The sequence below is a fragment of the Oxyura jamaicensis genome, chromosome 6, assembly GCF_011077185.1.
Source record: "Oxyura jamaicensis isolate SHBP4307 breed ruddy duck chromosome 6, BPBGC_Ojam_1.0, whole genome shotgun sequence".
NCBI classification, from domain to species: domain Eukaryota; kingdom Metazoa; phylum Chordata; class Aves; order Anseriformes; family Anatidae; genus Oxyura; species Oxyura jamaicensis.
In genome coordinates this window covers 31,028,106-31,042,629 of record NC_048898.1, presented here as the reverse complement: position 1 = coordinate 31,042,629, position 14,524 = coordinate 31,028,106, and positions in this window count along the sequence as shown.

The window sequence follows — 14,524 nt, the reverse complement described above, 5'->3', positions numbered from 1 at the left end:
CCCTTCTTTCCCTCCTCCTGTTTGGAAGAAAGGAGCAGGCAGGGCTGTGCGTCCTTTGCTGGGACAGCACTCTTGCTGGCCAAGCGTCCATACAAACATCCACACTTAATTTAGCAATCAGCAATATCTAATGTCTGTACTAAATAGTCCATTCCCATTTGCTTCTGAGCATAATACAACCATCTGTTTATTATCTCAGAAAAAAATGTGTGTTTTTATAGGTGTAATAAAACACAACTTCATTGTCTGAGGGGTTATGGCTGTTATTTTTAACCATGGTTTTGTGCTGAGAAGACTTGGAGACGTCAGCCCCAGTGTTCCCTGTTGCTGTCAGCTTCCTTCAGACTGTCGTGACCTGTTTCATTAAAAGCTGTTCCCCCCCCATGCCCCGAGTGTTGTGTTTAATGACAGACTTTCACTGCTGGCATTGGTTTTCATTATTGGTCTTTGCACTTCTAGCATCTGGGAGCAGCATACATAGCATATGTTCATGTAATTTATTTATATTTAGGGAAAGTGTGGTGTAGGTTGTACAATGTTAAATTCCCCTTTGGATGGCTGTTTCCTCGATGTGTTAGCACAGTGTTTTCAGAGCATTAGTGTTTCCTGTAGTAAAGACTTGATTCACTGTTGTGTCATAACATGAATCCCCCCGATACCCGCCCGGTGATATTTTTAGTTTCAAATGCGGGTTACGACGCTGTGCAATGTGCTGTGGTCAAAGAACTTCTGTGTTTCTTTCCCTTAACACCTTTTTATATCTTTGTCTTTTGGATCTTGTGTGCTAGCGGAGACCGAGGTCAGTGCTCTTCAAAATAAAATCGGATGGCATAATTATTGTTCCGGCTCAGTTAAAAGCTTGAATGTTTCCATATTAATGTCTGTCATTCCCTTCTTTTGAATGACAGTACTTCTGACTGGGAACTGCCAAGAACAGTTTGAGCATTAAAGATGCATGAGTAAAAAAACAGTATTTTTTAAGCCAGTCCATTTGAATGTCTTAGAAATATGTGTCCGTATCACATCAAAACTGCCAGGAATGGCAGGGTTTTTCCTTTGCAGAAAGGGGGCCTTGTAAATAGTTGTATTCATTGGAGTTAAAATTAGGTTTCTGTGGTGTTGACTTGCAGCCAGCTTTTCCCACAGGGCAATTTATTAAAAAAAGAAAAAGGAAAAAAAATAGAAAAAAAAAAGCCCTAAAATAGTAACATGAATATGACATATTCTGTGAACTTGAGAGTCATTTGGGCTAAAGCTTTCTTTGTATTTCTTCCACCCAAGGTGTCTAAAAGGAAAAGTGTGGCAATAAGCAAACGTTCCTTACTTTGCTTTCTAATGCATGGAATGATTAATTTTTTTCTCAAATTTGAGCTTTTATGTTCTGTGTATTCTATGGGGCTGTAGTTAGAGAAAAGGAATAACATTCTTCCTTGAACCATTTGTCTGAGAGCTTGCCCAGGACTCAGTCTGTTTAGACACCCTTGGTTCTCCCACTGTATCGCTTGGATTTTAGGAAGCGTAGGATTCAGGCGGAAGGCAGTGTGTTTCTGAGAAAACAGAATTAGCTTTATGATCTGACCTGTACTTGTGTGTATCACTGAACAAGCAAACTGGAGTTTGTATTGCGCATTGTGGTTTCCTTATTTTGGTACACTCTGAAGGCACAAGTCCTCTGCTTTGCCACAGCGCTACCCACTTGGGCAACAGCAAGTTTTCTTCCTGCCTTTTGGCCAGTGTCAGAAATAAATCTTGGACTTTCTCCCAGGCAGACATTGTTCATTTTACCTCTCTCCCCGGCTTTCTCATGGCACAGCTCCACAGAGCCGTGGAGCGTGGACTGCCAGCACAACTCCAGGGTCTGCAAAACAAAGGGCTGTCCGATAGCAAGTTTGTCAGAGGAAACTTCTTACAGAGATGTTGAAGAAACTTCTTATAGAGGACATTTAGCTGAATCCCCTCATTCATCTAAATACAGGAAGGGAAATGTGGTGTCATTGACTTTCCCTGGGAGTTAGGATCCACTTGCTGAGTCCTCAACCTACCTTTGCTTTTAGGCTCCCAAACCTTCTTTCAGGCAAGTTGCAGGTGGAATATTATTGCATTTGTGAAAGATCTTGTGGAAGAAGTGGCTTAGGGTTCCAACAGTATTATCCTATGGTTAATTTGTCCATCCTACTGAGCATTTCAATGTAATGAAATGCCACCACCAGTATCTCTTGGCAGTGTCTGCTTTGGACACATTTTCTTATCTTTAAAAACTATCTACTTATTATCAGTCCCAGATGGTGTTGCAATACCTGCAAATCAATTACAAGTAAAACAAGCCTTCACATATGCACGTTACACGATCCGATTTTGTGGGTAGAAAAATATACCACGTGAGGTTAGATTTCAACCCTAGTTTTTTGGTTTCTGCTAACATCCCTGTCTGATTCACTGCTATGGCTGAAAATAACTGGTTTCCCTGAGCAAAGTCCAAGCAAGGTGGAGTCTTAAAGATGATCATAAATCATCTGTGATACAATAGCTCTCTTTTCTGACACCTATAAGACCCTTGTGAATTCCACTGGGCTAATTTGCAACGTACTATGGTCTAAAAAACAAAATCCGCATTTTGAGGACAATGTTACTGGAGGGTAATTCATAAAGATCAGTCACCCGGAAAGAAAAAAAAAAAAAAAAAGAAAAACACACATCAAAGGAAAATCTTTAAATGCGATCTATGTTACTAACAATTATAAAATGAATGCATGGTAGTTTATTATCAAGGAAACTTGATAAACTTTATTATGGTATAGTAAGGCAGCATAACTTAACTGCAGGGGCTAAATCCCCTTCCAGTAATGGTCTAGATCATGAAGTTATAGATGTAGTAATACCTGTCTGCTGTTCTCTGCTCACCCTTTGGCTCAGAAGAAATTAGTTTCTTTTCCTTCTATACTTTTCACCTTATATTTTTCATTAGCAACCTATTAAGGAGAACAAAAGAAGTATCAGAAACAGCATGCTTCGCTTCTTATCAAGCAAAACACAGCTTATTTCAGAGATTTATATTTATCTGGTAGACTGTGCCTCTTCTTAATTTTAATTTGAGATTTTAGTAGAATAAGAGCCTCCAAAGCCAAGTAGCCATATCTGCCTCTATGAAGGCATATAGAACAGGCATACGAAGGTTTTCCAAAGGAATTGGATCAATAAACTGCAATGATGATGTAATGAAAGTCCCTTACAACCTACTGAGATTTGTGATTTTTTGTCTTGTCAGATTTTGCCTAGATGTTTTGATGGGTATATTCCAAACAAAGAACTTCTCATTGAATTCAATTGATGGCAATGAATACCTGTGAATAAATGAATAAAGCATTCTCCACTCTTTTATATTTAAAGCTTTGTCTATGGCAAAGTCTCTTTGCAGCTTGAGTGGAGAAAATGAGCCCTTCTGATTTTTTTTTCATTTTTTTTTCCTTATTTTTTTTTTAAGTGTATGACAGCTAAACTAACATTGCTGCCTGCCAGTTTGTCTTGGATTTTGAAATTGAATCAAGGGCAAGAAAGAATAGGATAGAGTCTTTTTTTGACATTTTAGGTTTGTAGAAGGACCTGGTTGTGTTAAGTGAAACTTTTAGGGAGAACTTTGAAAGTTCCCCTTGGCTTGTTTGCATTGGCACGTGATCCACAAAGCACTTGAGCATCTGCCACGAGGTCTGTGCTTCCTCTGAACTGGGGGCTTGGAGAAGAACATTTGAAAGGGCTGGTGGGCGGACTTGGATTTCAGGGATTTCAAATGGTCACGTTTACTGATTTATTTATCACAGAAGACTGAGCTTGGTCAGCTTGCTGGCTGGGTTCAGGGAGGCAGCCTGCGTGGCAGGTTGTCGCGGCTCTCCCCGGTGGAGCTGAGTGCTGGCATTTCTCACAGAGGCAGCAAAGCCTTTCCCTTCCGCACACAACCTTTTGCCTCTTCGGTGCCAGTAAAAATAAGAAAAACGGCATGGCTTAAATAGCAGACCTCCCTCAAAATAACTCTGTGGTCATGAGCTGAGGGCAGAAATTGTTCCTTCTCCTTAGCAAGCATGAGATAAATGATTTGCGTGATTCTTTCTTTCCTGTGCCCCTCTCTTAAAAAGGGGGTTCAGATTTTTGAGTGGTTCCTTCGAGAGAGTGCAAGAGAGCTATTAAACACACATTTCTCTTGGAAACTTCACTGGAGCCTTCTTTTTCCTGCACTGGAGGAAAGAACTGTATTAAAATATCTTCACCAAATGGTACTCAGTTGTACTGTTTTATTGGGTTGCTCTGCTCAGCCTTATCTATTCTTTGTCATTTATAGTTGAAGTGGTTCCTCTGGGAACAAACCATTTTTTCTGATCAGACATTGCAGTGTGGGAATTTCTCTAATTTGCTCCACAATACACTTTGGTAGGTGGAGGGATGGGGAAAACTGAGGAATGCAGAAGCACTTCCCCACACCCCGCTACTGGCACCCTGAGATTAAAGTTCTTCTTTTTCTCACAACAAACCCCTGACCCCTCTGCTTTCTTGTAACTCAGCATCCTCTAGATGGCCCTTAGGCATAGCTTACCGCATGATATGTGCAGATAGCTTAATAATAGGGTTTCCTGCTGTGAGAGTCTTATGGATGCTGTGAAATCCCAGAGCGATTCAAGGAAATCTGCATTACAATGCACTGTTTGGTACAGGTCTGTGCACTGAGCGGGTACACAAAAGGTAACGGAAACTAAATGTGTCAGGCATCATCTTTCTAATCCAATGTGGGGTCTGTTTAATCCCTTTCAAAAGATGTCTTAAGAACTCCCAGCGTCTTCATTGAGCCCGCTCGCCCCGCTGCCGGAGAGGCCCGGCCTGCTGCGCGGCAGGGCTCGGCTGGCGGTGAGGCCTGAGGCCTGCGCTGCCATTGCCACATTTTACTTAATTAACACGTCGAGGTACGATGGCTCCTGCCCCGTCCTCACCTCTCGCCTCAGCATGGACCAGGGGCTGTGGTGATCACGGTGGAGGAAGCCCTGTTAGCCCATGAGCAGGGCGGTGAGGGGCATGGGGAGAGAACTGGGAATGCCCTCCTCTTTTTCCCTTGGCTGGGAGAAGTGGAAAAGCCATCAGATGTAAAACATTGAGGGCTGAAAGTGTCAGATTGTCACGGCTACAGAGACGCTGGCACTGAACTCGAGCAGCTCGATGCACCTACACAGGCACCAGCTCAATTTACAGAAATGAAGCCCTCCTGCAAAGGCCTTTGGCTCAGACCCCAGGCTCTAGGCTCAAGACCCAGTTTATGCTTTCCCTGTGCAAATGTCAGCCTCCTAAGCCAGCTATGGGAAGCTGAATGCCATGCAAAAGTGGAACGGTGTTGGAGGAGAAGTGTGCATGGAGTGTGTCCCGGAGCTACGTGCCGCTCCTGGGGAGCCTGGGCACGGGGGAAGGCTGGGCTCCTGGTGGGCTCAGCGTGACGTTAACCAGGTGAGAAGCAGTGATATGCCAGGAAGAAAACGGATGCATTGAGCAAGCAACGATGGATGGAAAATTTAGAACTGATACAGGCAGGCCAAACTTTTATCAATAATAATTTTGCCTGCTTGTATAGTTTTGTAATTGCAAGTTTTGGCTAGCTTGCAGAGCATAATGCATGAAAACAAAGAGTAAAAGTAAAGCAGAGAGGCAGACACTGAGACCAAGGAGTAAATCAAGTGATCTCTTAAGCTCAGTACTCAGAGACCATCCTTATTCTAAACGTTTGTGTGAACCTAGGAAGAAAATCTAGGTACTTAAAATGGCAAAAATCAGCAAAGGACACACGGTTCAGAGAATAGTACACAGTCTGTGATAATAAAGAGCTGGCTATACTGGCTGTGATTCAGTTAAGCTACATTATGCCTGGGTATAGAAAGTTAGAATCTTTGCTAAGACACAAAAGAAGGGGAGAGGTAGGAGAAAAATGCAGAATCCTTTTATTTTAATCCACCTTCCTTTGGCTTAGCTATGGTGAAAGTATTTGAAAAGGAACAGTGTATATTGATTAACTGAATTCTACAACTTGTATATAAATGTCCATAGAAATAACAAAACCGTAAGACTTATGACACCAGTCAAGTTCTGTCTCTCCTTATGGGCTCTGGGATCTTCAGTTTCATCCAATTGCTATCCAGCAGGCCTCAAGGAAAAAAAAAAACTGTCAACTGACATCTTGGGACGGATTCTGGTCTTTAAATGTTTCAGTCAATGCATCAGCATTCGTCTGGAGCACTCTGGGGAGGAGTCCCCAGGGTTTATGAGCAGGGCTTTTAATTACCTTAATGCATTTTCTGTTGATGACGGGAGACTGGAGCATACAATATATTGCCCTTTGATATATTTTCTGGCCTTTTTCTGATGGTGCTATGTAGCTGAAATTGGTAGAAAAGTTTCAATTGCAAAAAGAAAATGTGAAAATACATTGAATATTTTTTTTAAATCCAGACTTTAATGAAAATGTAGTTATCCCTTTGTTTATTTGTTTCAAATAGCTCTTTCATGTGTCAGGACAAAGGGACATTGTATTAATTGTGAAGTGTGAAATGTTTTTCTTGTTTGCTTGGGACAACAACTGGGAATACATGGATTTGCCTATTCACGCTTTATTGTTATGACAATATTTTTTCACAAAGTATGTGAAAGCCAGCACTGTGAAAGGAATAAAGTTGGCTATAAATCTGGAGGAGTTTCATGCTTTTGTTTTAAGCTTGCATGTATGAGCTTTGTCAAAATTATCTTTCATCCACGGTGTCTGCCTGATTCAAGGGTTCTTTTCTTGTTCAAATATCCTTTAGTAAAACCCTTTTGACTGAAAGGCTGTGCAAACATGGGCTGGCTATGATAAGAGTTCTATGTGAAATCTTTAACATGCTTTGTCAGCATGAGGCTTTTCCAGCCGTGTGCCCGAGCAGAAGGAAAAAATATATATATTTTTTTCCTTCTGCAGTAAGTTTATTTTCGGGAAGACCATTATTTTAATTTATAATTGCTGTAATTTAGCGATGGATTTATGACAATAAACATTATACTTTAGGTGAAATGTTAATCCACTGTGGATTAGCATTGCTTATTAAGTACTGCACTAGTCCAAGCTGTGTTACTTAAACAAACTGCACCAGAACTTAGGTCCCAGCCATGACTGAGTTTGCAGTGGATCTATTTTCTATGTCTCTCTTTTGTAAGCTGCCCGTCAAGCTTTCCTTAACACGGAAATATTAAAAGACATCATGAGTCTAATCCTGTAATTTCCCTAAGCACAGAAAAGGTGATAGAGGAGAACACACTGATCAGCTTAATCAAAATTGAAAGTTTTTTTTTTTTTTCCAAATGTGATCATCACATATGTCTATGGCGTTGCGTATGCAGGGTTCATTTAAATCCTATCTCGATTAATTCTTCACGTCAAGAAGGGGTGTGAGTATTTGCATGATTGAACCCTAGCCCTGTAACATCCAAGATAGCTGCTGGAAAAAAAGAAAAAGAAAAAAAAATAAATAAAAAAAAAGCTGTTTGAAAGCTATTTGTGTCATGCAGCACACAACCAATTTCCTCTAGTTGTTTTGTTCTGCAATTGGTTTATAGAAGAGCAAGATGTGAAACTTTTTTTTTTTATATATTTTTTTGAAAAAAACGTGTTTCACTGCTGTTCATTCCTGCACTGCTGTTTTAAAGTCTGAGTCTTTCCAGCTCCTGTTCATCTACACTCACCTTTGCTTTTCTTGGTAAAAATCTGTATTGGCATAGAGCTCTGACAGGAAAAAAGAAGAAATTTTACCACATGCCTCTGCTGAACACTAACTAATAACATTCTGGATACTTTCCACTCTACCCAAACTGCATAATTGTTCACCATATGAAATGAAGTTAATTCTGTGTAATGTTTTGATGAGTAATTTTAATCAGGATTGTGGAGAAACTGCTCTCAAGTCTGGAAATAAAAGTGCTTCCTGTAGTAAACAAATCTTGTGGTTTCTGCATTTCACTTAATTTGATTTTTCAGATGACAAAACATGTTCCTTCTCTTCCCTATGGTTCTCAAGGCTTAGGAATACTTTTGCAGCCTGATTTAATTTGTTCTTCTCTTTTACCAGTGGAAGGGGAGAGTGAAAAAGGCAGCTTTCACCTTATCCTTTGGCAAGTCAGGAGCCAGTCTCGAGCGTGACTTCTTCCATTTAAGCTGTCCTTCACCCAGCAAGTGAGGTGACGGCCTCTGGAAGTTCAGAGCTTGTCTGGGAAGGACACAGTGGATCAGTTTCCTGTGGGATGTCTGCACGGGCAACATGGTGAGCACTGGTGAGATCTGACACTCTTCAGCATGTGGTGATGGCTGTAGGCACCTGGAGCCAAATGGATCCATCAAGTTCATCCCTCAATTTCTAGCAAGGTGAACTTGGTCCATAGGTCTTCATCAGCCTTTATTGCACCTCCTAAGCTCCCTGGCACTTTCAAGGCTCCTGAGAACACAAGCTCTGTGCCAATTTATCTGACATTTGAAAGCAGCAAGTAATTACAAAACGGATAGCTGGTAAAAGTACTTCCATTGCATAGTAGTTAATGAGGAATTTGCTCATCTTCTGGATGGAAGAGCCTGACCTGTTTTGTTCTTGGGTTATCCCAGAAAATCTATGGCTAAAAAGGCCAAGGTAGCTGTCCAAAGAAATTATAAAACAGAAATCTGGAAATTAAATTTCCATTTGTTGGGCATGGTATCCGTAGGTCGTGAGTTTGTTAAGAACTGCAAGAGTACATTGTGGGGAAAAAATACCAGATTTTTTGGCAACTTCTGCTTTAATTAAATATAATAGGTGACACTGGAAGCATATGTGTTTGCGTCACAATACAGTCCAGACAAATTAACCTGCAAATAGCAAGACGGAGTGTTCCCAAGCACTGGACCTACGCATCACCCCTGATAATTACATCCTTTGGAGCACCACAGATTCTGGCCCACTGCCATTTTCTGGGAGGAGGTGAGAAACAGTGCCCAGTGTGAGACCATCTGCTGGCACACCAGCCATCGCCTTGGCATCTCTGTGGCTGCAGTGCACGCATTTGTGTGAATGCCCAGCACTGGTCGCGAGGACAACTCTTGGAAGAAGATTTCCTAAGAAAATGTGAATGGTCACAAATCACAAGTGCCTGGTTTAAAAAATGCTCTCCAATATTTTCATGTAATCCTTGACTTTTATGAGTCTTCTATCTTGCTTGCCAGGATGTTTCCAGAGAGAAAACATAATCAGGAAAGTCACAGTCATTTTAATATATATGTAAATAGGAGGATGGTGGCGTGATGCGGTTGTTATTAATATTTAGCAATACTCTTCCATTTACCATTTGTAAGCACCATTTCATACCCCTGTTGGAAGTTTAAGATACTGGTCCCATGAGCTATCCCATCTCCCACTTTTACTGAATTCTTTGTCATGGATTTGTCCTTTGCCAAACACGTTACCTGCTGTTTTAAAACTGAGGCTCTCCAGATGTTATTTATTTTTGTTGTTGTTCAGGCAAGTTTAATGTTTCCCCTCAAAAACATCACGGCAAACAAAAGATGCATGCTGTTTCTGACACAATGGGTTTCTTTTCTGGCAGGTATTCAATGGGCTGGGAGTGAAGGGAGTGCCTGCTGAAGTTCATGATTCCCTAACTGCAAGAAATGTCTGTTCACTCCGCACTGTGGAGAAAAGTGATGTGCAGCTTCAGTTACTGTGCAGCGTCTTTATGGCGAGAGAATTAAAACCTCCGTGTACCAAGCATCACCCTGGTGAAGGCAACAGGGGAGACATTGTCCTATGTTCCCCTATAAGCAGCTCTAAAAAATACTTCATGGAATCTGCCCAAGTCTTCAGATTATTTCTTCCTTCATCTGCTAAGAAAAAAACATCTGTGAACATTCAAGTCGGTGCATCGTGCATCAACATCCAGCAGCAGAGTAACCCCCAGGGGCAGAGCGCTCCACCTGCCTCGCGTGGCGGGTCAGCCACGAGTGCATGAGGAAAATTTCTGCAAAGCATTAAAGGACTTCAGCTTCTAGTCATTGTACTTTACAGCTCAAAGCACTTCCCTACAGTAACTGCCATCTCCATTTGTGCAGCATCTACCAGTCAGTGATGTCCCTTCTGTTGCATAATCCATATGGGAGGGAGAAATGATGCTCCCATTTAAAAAAAAAAAAAAGACCTAAAAAGGAGAGTTAAATGGCTTGTACATTGTTTCGAGGGAATTTTTGAATTTTGAAATTTGGTCCCCTGAGTCCCTCGCCTGCATCACAATCCCTTTCCTTGTTAGAAGGGTTTCTGCTACATAAGTCACAATGGAGATCATTCTGGGGTGGCAATGCAGCCACTTCTGCTTGGCCCAGAAAATGCTGCTGCCAGGTGGAGTGAGGTTTCCAAAGGTTTCCTAAATGATTGCTAACTGTGCAGCACGGGGTAGGGATTTACGTCACGTCTGGAGCACCTGTCAAACGCTCAACATAATAACCTGGGGTGCGGAGATTTCACATAAAATATTGGGCTGGAAAGAGGTCCAGTGCCTGCACACTGCCAAGGTGAAATAAGTGCAAAATGTGCATTTAACAGAAGAGTTCAAAGTGATTTTCTCTGATCTGGATGGTTCTGCAGATTATTTTGACACTAAGTTTTGTCACCTGAGCTGTGTAGGAGGTACTGGTTAGCCATCAAAAGAACCCTGTAGATCAGCCTTCCCTTGTCCTTCATTGCATGAGCATATTCACCTTGTACCCGTTTCCTCTCAAAAGCACCGTCCAATGCTGCTCCTTCCCTGTGTGGTAACCTGATTTATTTTTTGCTATATAAAACACTGATTTCTGGATTCAGACCATTTCTTTAATCACCAGCGTTTTCTGTTGATAACACAGTTACGACAAAACATGATTTGATAACATACTGATGTCTTAAACTTCACCCTGCCTCTTCTACAGACAACGCAGGTTCTGCCTTTTTTCTTTAAGGTTGGGTTTTTAACCCTGGTGAAGCTCAGAGATGCACATTAACAGTACCCTTTAATCTTCTTCCTCTTCCTTTGCGAGTAACCTTCAAAAGCAGGGCAGCTGATGGGGAGTCCTGGCTAGAGCACGTGGGCCTGGCTGCCTCAGTTATGCACAGACACTGGCTCAGCCCCTGCAGCACACAGGTAGGAACGAAGCCCTCGGTCTGTGCCATTCCCTTCCTGCAGCTCTCCGCCGTGCCTGGGGACAGGACAGGCTGTCGGCTTCTGTTGCAGCCAGCGAATACCTCACCATCTGTTTTTCATTTTTAATTTAGACACTAGGAATAGACCTGAACCAAACCTGTGGTTCCCCGTCCCGTGAGGGTTGCTAGAAATTCTACTGAGTTTAATAATTAAACAAACAAAAATTATTTAATCTCTCAGTAGAAATCCACCAAGCAGTGCACGTGCCTGACATGACCAACCAGATGCTCGTTACCTCATTCCTTCCAATCCCCACTCTGTTAGGGCTTGCTCGATGTCACACCTCAGGTCTGTACCACGATTTCTTCAGGGCAAGAGCTGTGTATGTTTGCCTGGCACGGTCTCTATGGGAATAACGTGAAATGCTAGCAACAGCAAACCTGAAAGGTAATTTGGAAACTGGGACTAATTTTGAAGATTGGCTCTTCAGTTCAAGTAATCAGAAAATGGGGAGAAGAGAGAAACATCCCACTCCAGTGTATGTCAAAGGAGGATTTGAAATTAGCAGTGCAACCAGAGCCATAATTGCTACCAAGGAAATGGCCAGTGAAATCAGCAGCAATGCTCACAAGCTCACAAGCCCAGTTCCACACCACCCAAATGAGGACACCAGGACATGTGCTGGTTTTTGGGGTCTCTGGGCTGTGAGCAAGGGTGGTAAGCCCAGGTGGGAAGGGTGCAGAGCCAGCCAGGATGGGCAGAGAGCTGGCGTGCATCGTACGACAGGAGGAGAGGTTGCTTTGGGCTGCAACAACATCTTGGAGCCTGATTTGGGGATCAATCAGTCCAGCTCCATGGAAGGGATGACGCAGAGGGACTGCTCCTCTTCCTGGTTCCTCTCCTGCCCAGACACGGTCCTGTCACTGCAGCCTCTGTCATCGCCTTCCCCCTGCAGCCCTGTCGATGCACTCCCAGCCTGCTGCTGGCACCCCGAGAGGTATTTGCCTGGGATGCTGGAGGAGGAGTGGTGTAAGAGAATAATGTTAACAAAATACAGGGTATCAGGGTGAGGCTTTCCAAGGACTGTCCAAAGCTACTGAGGACTGAAAAACAGGGTCAAACTTTTAAAAGAGCTAGCTCCTAAAAGACCATCCCCTCTGCCTGAAGTGGTAATGCTAACAGGAGACAGAAATGGGAAAACTGTGTCCTGGGAAAGTCCTCCTTGGATCCCCAGGCAAAGTGCCTATGTTGGCTGTTGTGGGTCCATTTTTGTTGTTCTGTCGCTGATTTGCGCAGCCAAATGCTACCTTGGGATCCTCAGCAGCATCTCAGGGAAGAGGTAGATGTTACCAAGCGGGATGGACCTTCCACAGAATGGCGTCCCCAGCTTGGCTGCAGGACTTCTGCCATGTGCTCATCTCCTGCGTGGGGCAGTAAACAGGGCAGAAGTCAGACTGCCACGGAGGGGAGCCAGGTTTTGGGGATGAAGCAGGGTTTGCTTCAGAGCCGTGTATGGCCACAAGAGCAAGGCCTTCATCGGAAGATTGCCAATGGGAGCAATCATCTGTATCTGAGCAGCTGGCTGCTGGAAGAGGGATGAGAGACATGTCTCTCCTTTTGGCGTCACGAACACTCCTATCTGTTTGGCTTTCTGCTCGTGTCTCCCTGGTGTGCCAGCGGTGGTGAACGAGGCAGGTGAGCTGACGGCGTTTGTCTAGAGTGAGTGCCAGCGGGGAAGAGCAGGAGCAGAGCAGCTGAGAGTCATGAGGAAATTATGTGGCGCTGGGACAGACCTTCCCTCTGGGTCTTCCCCACATTTAAAAACCTGGAATGCAGTGTTAGGGCCGATCAGAGAGCTCCTGCCTTCCTCCGGCTCCATCTACATGGATGAGACAGTGTCTGCACGGCTGGGTTGGAGGCACTTTTATCATCCCAGTGCCTCTGTTGCTGTTTCCCCCCAGGATAACAAACACGTGGCTCAGTGCATGGCAAGACAACATTCGAGACTTGCGTTCAGGCCTGGAGCTCTGAACGGAAAGACTGAGCTCTGCACACCCCTGAGCGAAGCTCCTTGCAGCTTTCTGCCCAGAAGCTGTCTCCTGTGCCAGCTCTCAGCTCTGCCCAGCTTTCCCAGAAAGTTGTGCAAAACCAGCCCCACTTTCTGCTCAACTGCACGGAGCTCAAAATGAGGATTAGGATGTGTGGCTGAAATGTTGAGTGATTTGTTGGGAATTGTCACGGTCCAGCTTTGGAAGAGGTACACCACTGAAAATATCTGCTATGGTGATGGTCCTGCAGAGGTCACCTAGTGCGATGCAAACAGCTTTTGGGGGGGACTGCCAAATGAGAAACAAAAAGAGATTTTTAAACATTTCAGTTTCCGCCTAGGACTGCTGCAACCCTGCTGTTATTTGCTGCATCACCCTCCATCCTTCTGCTGGAGGGACGGGGAATGCAGCCCTGCTGTTTAATCGCTTGCCTTTACTGCTCACTTGTGGCTCGTACTTGCTCCTCAGCACTGCGAGTGGAATGCAGTAGCGCTGCTCTGCCGTACCACCGAGGAGCTGAGAACCAGGCCAATATCATCAAAATTCAAGGCATTCCTTTCCCCAACACACTTTACATGGAAAAGTACCCTTAACTCTCTCTCTAGCCCCAAATACCAGGCTTGAGGTCCTCTTTACCTGCCAATGAGGCTGGGCAAGCTGACAGCCCAGATAAATCAGGGGCAGCTGGGGAACGGGCGGCGGCCCTTCTTTCCCCACTTGAAAGGCAGCTTTTAAAAATTGGTTGGAATCCAGCCTTTAATTCTGCACCCACAGATTTGAACCCGTAATCAGATGTGAGCGTGGATTTGCAGCTCCCATCTGCTGGAGCACTAAGGACATCACGGTGCACATTGCCTGCCTAATCCAGAGGAACAGTTAGATAATTAAATGTCTAAATGCTTTTACATTTTTTTTTCACTGCTAATTATGAACAGAGAATTAAAAGGCACTGGGTGCTCTGCACACAAGCCGGGTAAGCAGATTCTCCTAGCTTGTATCTCCAGGTCACTCGCTCTGTCTGTAAGTGCTCCCTGCAGCTTTCCCACTCTGTCCCAGGCTGCTTTCCTAAAAAGAGCCCTTTGACACGCTACTCCCTACAGAATTGTTTGTTTAATGATTAAAAACAAAACCCCAAACCCACACACTTCCTAAAATGAGACTTAATTTAGATGGGAGTTCTTTAAAAAGTATGTATTTTCTTTCTTTTTCCAACTCCAAGCTTCAGAAACATTTCAAGTGCAGCAGATGCCACATCCATGGCTTGGGGCTGTGCCTGCAGGCAGCCAGAGCCT